General features: G+C 35.6%; 1 protein-coding gene across 1 annotated transcript in view; it reads right to left on the bottom strand.

Moving 5' to 3' along the window:
• Positions 1 to 2494: 2494 nt before the first annotated feature.
• Positions 2495 to 10519, bottom strand: part of LOC123868864 (neogenin-like) — a 42080-nt gene continuing 34055 nt past the window's right edge. Inside the window, exon 17 of the mRNA XM_045911504.1 lies at positions 2495 to 2505. The gene's annotated coding sequence lies outside the window, so the exon portion shown is untranslated. The remainder of the gene's footprint in view (positions 2506 to 10519) is intronic.

Here is a 10519-nt window from a genome sequence, read left to right as displayed (position 1 = left end):
TTATTTATAGTTAAGAAAAGGTACTTGTAAAATTTAAAACAACAAACGACAAGGCAAAAGGTTAAAGATCCAAGAATCCATCTAAGTCACAAACAATTTTACTGTACTATGAATGATGATAATATGAACTTTTGTGTTTTCCAAGGATAGAGCCTCTAAACTCACTAAATATCTATTTCACTTTACCATTTTAGAATGTATCTAGAATTATTATTTGCCTTTCGTTGGCATAATACTTAATAATAATAAAAACTGCAAAAATAAACCAAGAACCCTTGCTTATAATAGTATGGTTAATAATTGTACCTATAATGGTTTATGAAAGAGTGAAAATATGCAAAGAAAAACTGGTACAAAAAACCTTCATACTGGTTGTCATTATACCTCTGTATGTACGCTGTGGTCCGTTCTGGCACAGCCCATGAAATTCAACAGGCACCTTAATGGTGTAGTTAGTTGTATTGGTAAAAGCATAGCGCTCGACTTTTAGTAGCCACTAACGTCGAAGCGTACACTGTGGGTAGTGAAATAAAATTGCGTTAGCATGGGAATTGTATTGACTGTAAAACTAGCTTTTAAAAAACCGAACCGAAGGGTTCCGTACTCGGGTATTTTTTCTGACTTTTGCACGATAAATCAAAAACTATTATGCATAAAAATAAATAAAAATCTGTTATAGAATGTACAGGAAAAGTCCTTTCATATGATGCCCCACTTGGTATAGTTATGCAACTTTGAAAATTGAAACACATTTTTTTTTAAATGATATAACCACAAATTCACGGTTTTCAGATTTTTTCCTTTATTTGTGCTATAGAACATACCTACCTGCCAAATTTCATGGTTCTAGGTCAACGGGAAGTACCCAGGTTTTCTTGACAGACACGACGGACGGACGGACGGACGGACAGAACACGAAGTGTTCCTGTAAGGGTTGAGTTTTTCCTTTTGAGGTACGGAACCCTAAAAATGCAGGTTCTGCCAACTTTTCACTATCAACATAATTATCATGATCAACCCATCACCGGTTCATTGAGCACAAAATTCCTCGCAGAATGAGAAGGGGATTAGCAAAATTCACACACCTTTGAGAATAATTTAGAGAACTCTCAGGTATGCACGATGTTTTCTTTCACAGACGTACCACATAACTCTGAAAAGTTAGAGGTATAAAAAGCTAATCTGAGTGTTGAAAGACTTTAAATCCATATACAATTGGGCCCTTATGTCATTACAAAAGATATTAAAGAAGAAGAAAATATATTATAGTGTTAACGTCTTTATAGACTTCCTCATCAGCAAAACTAAATAAAATTAACACTTTCGAATCAAATTAGTACCTCTTGCTAATGCATATTTACTGTTATACCTACATTAGCGGAGTGTCCAACGTTTTAGTATGTAATAAAGACATTTCCGTCATGTGACTGCGAAACAACATTATTGATATTAAAATTTATTTACGAATACGACAGCGGGTGATAAAACGACATCTCAGCGCCCGGTGCGTCTGCGGAGTGGTTCTGAGAATCAGTGTAATTAATTATGCTGATGTTCTGTGCCGGCAATCCTTTGTTTTCCACACCATTTGTAGAACAATGCGACGCGACTTTTATATCGCGACAATCACGTTGCCTTTTTGTAGTTTTCTCTCGTGACTTGCTTCATTTGTATCCTATGTTTTAAACCCCCGACCCAAAAAGAGGGGAGTTATAAGTTTGACGTGTGTATCTGTGTATATCTGTCTGTGGCATCGTAGCTCCTAACCTAATGAACCGATTTTAATTTAGTTTTTTTTTTGTTTGAAAGGCGACTTGATCGAGAGTGTTCTTAGCTATAATCCAAAAAAAATTGGTTCAGCCATTTAAAAGTTATCAGCTCTTTTCTAGTTATTACTCTAACCTTCACTTGTCGGGGGTGATATACGTAAATTTTTAATTTACAATTGTCTCTATTGCAAAAGCAAAATGTATTTTATGAAGCTCCATAGTTTAGGCTAACTTGTATATCTATCTATCATCGTTATTATCAACCGATGGACGTCTCCTGCTGAATATGGGTCTCTTGAAGGGACTTTCAGACCCTACGGTCTTGCGCCGGCCGCCTGAATCCAGCGTTTCTTTGTGACTTGTTTGATTCGTTTTTCCACCTGATGGGAGGTCTTCCAACGCTGCACATTTCCGGTTAACGTCACCTGTCCAGCACCTTGACGACCAATCCAACGGCTATCGGTTTTTCGAACTATGTGCCCTGCCCATTGCCACTTCAGCTTCGCAACCTGCTCAGCTAAGTTGGTTATGCTAGTTCCTACGGACCCCATCATTTCGGTTTTGGTCACGTAAGTCGTAGATAAACTCCAAGCATAGCTCTCCCCATCACTCCCTTATAAGGCCGACTATAATTATCATTCCAGCCAAATTAAAATCCTTTGATAATAATTGGGGTTACTTATTGGTTTATGAATTACTTTTTTAATTTTTATCACAATGTTCTTTAATAACTACCCTCTGTATTTGCGAAGTGTTCAATTAATTCTACTAGCGTTAGTCTGTACAGCCAATCCTTTGTTTTCCCTCACCATTTTGTAGAACAATACGGGTGACTTTTATCTCGTAACAAACATCTCATCGACTTTTTGTTTTCTCCCGCGGCTCGTCCCGTTTCACCCGCAATTTAATCTCTATAAGACTATTCCAATTGTTACTCGACTTTTCAAGATTCGAAAGTAAATGTATTTAAGTCGTTCGTGGAACTCCAATGGAATTGAACAAAGTAGCGTTTCATTTCGATTCGAATTTAAAGACTCAAAACTTTTAGATTACGTTCTTCTTATACCAAGAGCTTGTTCGTTTATATTTTTATTTTATATCTCAATATTTTCTTTATATAAGCATGAAAGCACAGAAGAAAGTATTCCAAAATGTTATCCGCCCGCTGTGCTGATTCGAAAGTAGTAATATTTATAAATGTCACCAGTAATCGAAAAAGTTGAATGTGCCAACCAGTTAGATTAACTTGTTTTTAAAAATGCGTTGCGTCTTGTCTTTATTTAATTTAGTTCCTGCTGAATATGCCATTGACCTGACTAGAGTGATACGTTTAATAAGAGACCAACAGTATTATATTGTGACCATGATGATAACATTTCACTCTGATGATGATGCGAAAAGTAAGTATACAAAACATAGCCACATTTAACTTGCCATAGAAAGACATATGATCCTGTATTGCGATAGCGAGTTACATAACCTACCCTACTCTTTTGAAAGGCTCTATTCCCATTACATTCTAAATCATCGATCAATATGATAGATGTAGAAAATTTCACACGAGAGTTCTAAAGCGGTCAAATGTCAATGAAATCAAACCATCACGTGTCGAACTTGCATTGTCTTCAAAAGCTTAGAAACTTAAAAGCTTTAGATTATCTCGTTTCGGTAAAGATTCATTCCCTTGTACTTTTTACAGATATTTATAGTGGTGCTCTAATGGAAAGATCAAACGGATGGTACAGTTAGTTTTAATGTCTCAGTGTAAACGCCAGCGTGCCCGTTAGATATAATTAGCGGCATCGGTTAGGCCCGACTTGGCTTTGCATAGCGTTCGCCGCCTGCGATATTTTGATCTCGCTGACATTTATTATGTCACCGACTTCGACGAAGTGGACTTTCTCGATCACTAAACTTGTATTTTAACTAGTTAGGCATCTGAATTACTCACCATTCTACATAAGTACATCTATACTTAAATATAAAAAGACTTATCCTGACTGATCTATCCACCATTCTAGATAAGTATATAGATACTTATCTAGAATGGTCTTAATGGTGCACTTAGGATGAGTCTTTTTATACGTATAGACGTATAAAAAGACTCATCCTAAGTGATCTATCTATCTAGTATCAACGCAGAGCCTAAACCGCTGGGGTTAGAAACAAAGTTCTGCCTATAGGTTTCTTTCATGACGTACCTAGGTACTCACTAAGAAACTATTTTCGGAAACTCCAACTCTAAGGGGGACAATAGTGGATGTAAGTTGTGGAAGGAAATCCGCCATTTTTCAAGTTCTCCAGGGAAATAAATATTTGGGTATACGGTTAAAAATGAAGAAACACGTGTTTCAGACTTGTTGGAAACTCATTCTCGCAAATTCCACTTAAGCGAAGCCGGCGCGGGTCAGCTAATATTTTAGAAGCGTTTTTTCCTCTATTTTTAACCGACTTCCAAAAAAGGAGGAGGTTCTCAATTCGTCGGAATCTTTTTTTTTGCTCTACGGTTTAAGTACTATTTGGTTTATAGTGCATTTATTTTATCTTTGCAAACGTTATTGTTGCAGTGTGAAATGAAATGTGTTAACTGTTAACTTTAGAGGGCTAGCAAAGGTCATTTACCGATTGATACGACATCTTACCAGAGCATAGACACAGTTTTGAAAGTAGGTACGGACATTAAAACATCCATCCTGATTTGGCAATGAAAAGGTGAGCTCGAGGACCTTACGTAAACATATTTATTAAGTACAAGATGAATCAGCCAAAAAATTAACATGCAGCAATGTTTTATACAAACCTCATTAAACTCAAAGCAGCTCCATATATCAGAGTAGGTACTCAATGTTATAGTCAGGGTACTAGACCGTTGAATAAGGTGCTTCGACTTCACAGCAATTTGGTGAGGTAACGTGCTGACAGCGACGTTTTGCAAGGATCAAACTTGTTTTATGGCGCAGGAAGAATATAGCATCATATAGTCAAAACTGACGAACCTTACGGCCCTATTACGTTGGAATAAGTACCATAATTCAGTGGATATGTTTACTTGTTAGGATACCGCCTCATACACACCAGCTGAAAAATTCAGAGCAGAATTTTATAAACAAGCTACATACATTGACTGCTGCAATAATGTGATAAACAGACCAACAACCAACTTATTTGATTTGACAAATAATAAGTATATTTTAATCAAAATATTGAATCTGCCAATACATGAACTTCTTAACAGTTAGAGCATACATAACAATCTAACATACTTGTATAGGTACAATATGTAGAGCATAATATTATGTATTATCTCACAGAATTAGAAAATTCTGTATCACATATTAGCCTCTAAACACTGTATTAGCCTCTCCAGATATTAGCATGTTTGTATTATGTAACTCCTAAAGCGCCCCACCGAGCGTACGAGGAATTAAAATTGACTGCACTTTGCGTCGAGCGATCTTGATATCAACAAAATGTCTCATCAAGTCATCACTAACGTTTAGTTCACTGCTGCTATTAATGCGAAAATAGTGAAAACCAAATTGCTGTACAAACTGGCTAGCAATCGCAGGCCCACCGTATTTGTATTAGTTCAGATCAGCGTAACATACACGAACCAAGTGCAATTTGTAACTGAAATACCCACTGGCGAATTCTTACCTTATCTTCAGCTACGTACCTAAGTCTGTCCCAAGCTTAACGCTATAAGGCGTCGGAGCAGGGACTCTCATCAAGTTTAACGAGCCATTCCCACTCGCTACGCACCTAGGGGAACTCGTAATTTTCGGAACTGCTAACGTGTAATTATTTCGAAAAGGGCGTCAATAGCGCAACCACAACACATTTGTATGCGTGGAGCAACTTGGAATGGTTAAACAAGTCAGTCAGGACTTGATAGATCTGATGCAATATCTTGTGATGTCCTTATACCTGTGTGACTAATCGTTGCTTTGAAGCGACGAGGTTCGCATATATTTATATTAGACGATATTTGAAGCTAAAATTGACCTATAATTAATTTCAAATAAGTACTTAGAGCAATTATGTAGAGTTGACGAAACGTGGCACTATGTCCATTATGGCTTTAGTGGTGTGGTACTGGTGATACTTAAAAATCTGGAAACACAACACACAACACATTTATAGTTAAACCTAACTTAAATCAAAAATTCCTGTGCATTTTTGTAGATAACTCTTAGATACCATCAGTTTCCGCAGTCTAACCGAGGAACTTATATTGTATATCTGTCATGGAAATTATCTAATAGTTCATCAATTCATAACCAATTAATGTCCAATTAAGTGTTTCTTCTTGAATGTAAATTACTAAGTTTAAAGAATTACGCAATTGCTAGCAATCCCCTGGTCAAATCTTTTTAGTCTCGGTGCTAAAGATCTTGCAGCAGACTCAGCTCAATAAAATTGGCTCAAAAACCAATGACAACATCACTCGCCAAATACGAACGCGCGTAGAGACCATTCCCGAAAGTATCCAGTAGTTGTCGGGACTGAAATATCGTTCGCAAAAAGAGGAACATCAAAGCATTGAGGCACGGTGAGTGCGACGTGATACGGTTTAGAAATAAACTCGGTAGTCACTACAAGAGCTGTCGACGCTGGGACAGTTCCGTTTTCGCCTAAACTGATTTGATGGTGAAATATTATGCAGTTTTTTCCTAATTTGATTTTTGAAAGAGGTCACTCTTCTTTATATTTCAATACAATCTAGGACTGAACTCTATAATCACTTAATGCTTTAAATGAGAAGGTTAAAGAATAGATTATTTTGTACCTACCTACTGACTGTTAATGACATTTTTTTAGTACAAAATATACAATCAATCACAGTATTATAGAAGATAGTATTCACCCGTAATTTAGGACTTATAATATTATGATACTACTACCTAGATGATGCCCGCGACATTTTATTAGGATAAAAATTAGCTCATAATATGTTATACAGGGTAGGTATAAGTGGTAGATATAGCTGTTTCCATTCCAAATAGTTAAGTCGGTTCCATCATTGTGGCGTCAATGATAGAACCGACAACCACACAAACTTTCAAATTGATAGTATTAGATAGTAAGATCTTAGTCAACAGTAAGTAATAATAATATCTATACTTAAAACAAACACCTAAATTCAAGAATACCTAAAAGCTCTTTTCCACTCTTTACACTTCAATGAATAGATGCAAAAAGAGAAGTCTTTTAGAAGAACTCCACATTGTTTCAAAAGATACTCATTGTTGCAAAATACTTGAACAAGATTTAAAGATAAATCAAGCAACTGATAGCAGAGCAATGGTTGTCAGGCGGTTTATTTTCAGCACGAGTGTGGTAAGAGATAAAAGCGTGCAGTAAAACTTGGTCCCGTGTGGGCGAGGAATAGATAAGAGGCGGCTGGAGAGATATCTCTTAAAGCGATAATTTGTTTACTCGTCCTTACTCCTGATATAAAGAAAAATACGACTCTTGCTCTCGAAAAGTTCAACGCATCGTTTAATGTCACATAAACAATGTATACAGGGTGTTTTATTTATCTAGGGGGTTAAAGATTGTGGGTTGATTGAAGAATGATAAAAGATCGTGGATTTGACCTGCAGCTCGCTCCAGCAATGCGCGGGACTTCAATTACTTTTATACACACATGGTATATATCAAATCTTTGAAAAGAGCAACCGCCAAGTTTCTTGCTAGTCGTCTCGGTAGGAAAGGCATTCCGGACCAGTGATAGATGCTTTAGACCTTTCAAAAGTACTTGTGAAAGTCTAATTTAATAAAAATCTTTTGAATTTGAACTTTTTGTTGAATTCGGGCAATTCGGATAATTCGAATATTTTAGTCAGAATTATTTAGAGCTTTTGGAAATTGTTGTACTGGTTAGTTCCATTGACGCTACAACTTTTTGTGGATCTTGGTTTCCTATACAATTTTTTCCTATTTTATTTATTTATTTATTCGTACCAAAAATTTGTAACTCGTAAAAAGAAAATGATAAGAAATGAGCAGGGAATAAAAGATCTCTATACTGGTAGAGATCTTTTACAGAGAGAAGAGAGAGAGTGACCCTAGGCAGTGGGATTTAGTTCTTACCTACCTTCTTCCACGATGTTACCCTTTGTATAGTGGGTAATAATCCTGATACACGCTGTATATTATTGTGGTTGTATACAAAGAAACATACGCGTTAAAATGGGGCAGTAAAACGGGCTAAACGCTCGCGACATTTATTAATTGAATATTCGTTTTATTGGTTGTAATTTAAGGATTATAAAACCCTTTTCCTAGATACGCGATGGAGCTTGGAAAATATTAATGGCACCATAAATTTATTCGGGCTTAAAAAATTCTTGTTTAAAATACGACTACCTTAACTAGCCATGTATAGATATAAACGCCTAGGTGCTACAGTATTATGAACAATAAATGATTTACGAAATGTACCCAGCAATTTTTAATTTTTTAAACTTTATGGGCCAATTAGTGAATGTAATTTCTTGGAATTAGTTATGTATGAGAACAAATTGATAACAAGATAAACTACTACCCGCGAACAGCTGCCGATCGATACCTATAGATATAGTTATTGTATTTAATATTGTAGATACTATACATTAATATTAGTGAACTCAGTTTTTTTTTTTGTTCTTTCATTTGATATCTCACTCGATACATAGCAAAAATATATTTTCACTTTTTCGGTTGCGACATCCGTCAGGTCAATTATTTTATAATGTAGTCTATGTCACCCGGACAATAATAACGAATTGATTGACACCTCATTCATCAAAATCTTTATGATCAAAAAATGATGGATCTTTGTTTTTTACACAAGATTATAAATGGGGATATTGATTGTCCAAATTTATTAAATAGAATACAACTGTCAATACCAAAGCAAAACGCAAGATCGCTTATAAAGAGCAAACGAACATTTAGGGCCAGAATATGTAAAAGTAACCTTGGTAGTGCTGCTCCTCTTAATAGAATTGTGATATCTTATAATAATGTGTTCAGAAAAGCTAACCTAGATATTTTTCAACACTCCGCTTCGTTATTTAAAAAGAAAATTAAAAACCACCTAAAGAGTCTTTAAATATTCCATAGTAAGTCTAATATAAAATGTTTAAAGATTCATTTTGAAATTGTAGGGTACTATTGTTAGTCTTAATTGTAGTTTTTATTGTTAGTTTTAAGAATTATTGTACTTTTGGCTTTTTGAGTAGTTAATTTAATTATTATAGAATTTATGCAATGAATGTCTTAGGTTAAGTTTTACTATTTAGAAGTTGTAGATTAAGCATGTTGAGTTAGCCTGTAAGTGAGTATACATTGATAGTCCTAAGTTTATATAAGTCGTCATAATTATTTTTCTTTGTATACCGTTGGCTTCCTATTAAATAAAAAAAAAAAAAAAAAAAATCGGCTCAATAATTTAGGCGCTACTATGAAACACACAGACTCTGGTACAAACATACATACATAGACTGCTAAAATCATAACCCTTTCTTTTGGCTTTGCCGTAGTCGGGTAAAAACCACGCAGCTATGGCTAGGTACGAGAGTTTCTGTATTATGACATAAGTTTACAAAATGGACCACTCAGTTAAAAACTACTTACCTCTAAAAACTATAATAAAGTGTTACTAATACTTGTAGGTATATCACTATAATAAATACTAATACTCGTAGGTACCTACTTATATCATAAACACAAAATTATTTGCATGCCGAAATTGCATAGCGTGAGTATGTATGTTATATTATTTCACATTACTAGCTGCAATACTGGCCGTCATTTTATGCAATCATAATAAACTCGTCAAATCGTAACATAACTCAATTTGAATCTCATTTGGGTACCATTTTATGAAGAAAATATACAAGTAAAACATCATTTTGAATTATTGGAGACTCAACCAATCAAAGAAAGCATGAATATATTGTGGTGGCATTGAAGTTGTTATTTAAGCATAAGAAAGTTATCAAAATGAAATTTTTCGCTCATTTTTAAGGTGCCCACGCACTTGAACTGAACTGCAGCTGAACTGCGCGTCGCGTCAGCGCCCTGCACGATATTCTCTCCAGCCGCGACGCGCGTACGTCACTGCCGCGCGGCGCGGCTGGAGAGAATATTGTGCGGGGCGCTGACGCGACGCGCAGTTCAGTTCGAGTGCGTGGGCACCTTTAGTCTCAATCTTTGATATAACATTGTAGATGATGCAAGTACAACGTCAGCCACAATTTATGGTCAATCTTTTATATTACCGTTTGGTCAGAATTAAATGACCATAACAAAAATAAAACCGAAGATGCGTAATAACAGGGTTCGGGCCTCGGATGCAACGCCATAAGGCGTTTATTAAAAAGCAATTTCGTGTTTATTCTATCAGTTTAGCAATTTAACGTTATTAAAATAACAGCTTTTTCGATATAAGAGAAGTGTTTTCGATATTGCTCTATCGGAACGTTTATGAGTAATTACTTGGATTAAATGCCCATATTTCATGATGCGACCTAGAAATGCTCGGGTGGGTATTAAAATATTGTTTGGGTCGGTATTAAAACTTTATGCGGATGTTATGCTTTGATTGCTGGTAGAGGCGGTTTAATAGTCTCCATATCTGGTTGATGTATTGTATGTTCGAATTGAGATTACGCTATTTTTATTACAGGCATAATTGCTTGGTGGTGAGGAAATGGTTCTTGTGTAGAATGATGGCTTATTCAATACCAAACACTTTTTTT

Source organism: Maniola jurtina, chromosome 10, assembly GCF_905333055.1.
Source record: "Maniola jurtina chromosome 10, ilManJurt1.1, whole genome shotgun sequence".
Taxonomy (NCBI): Eukaryota; Metazoa; Arthropoda; class Insecta; order Lepidoptera; family Nymphalidae; genus Maniola; species Maniola jurtina.
This window is presented reverse-complemented; position numbering and strand designations above follow the sequence as displayed.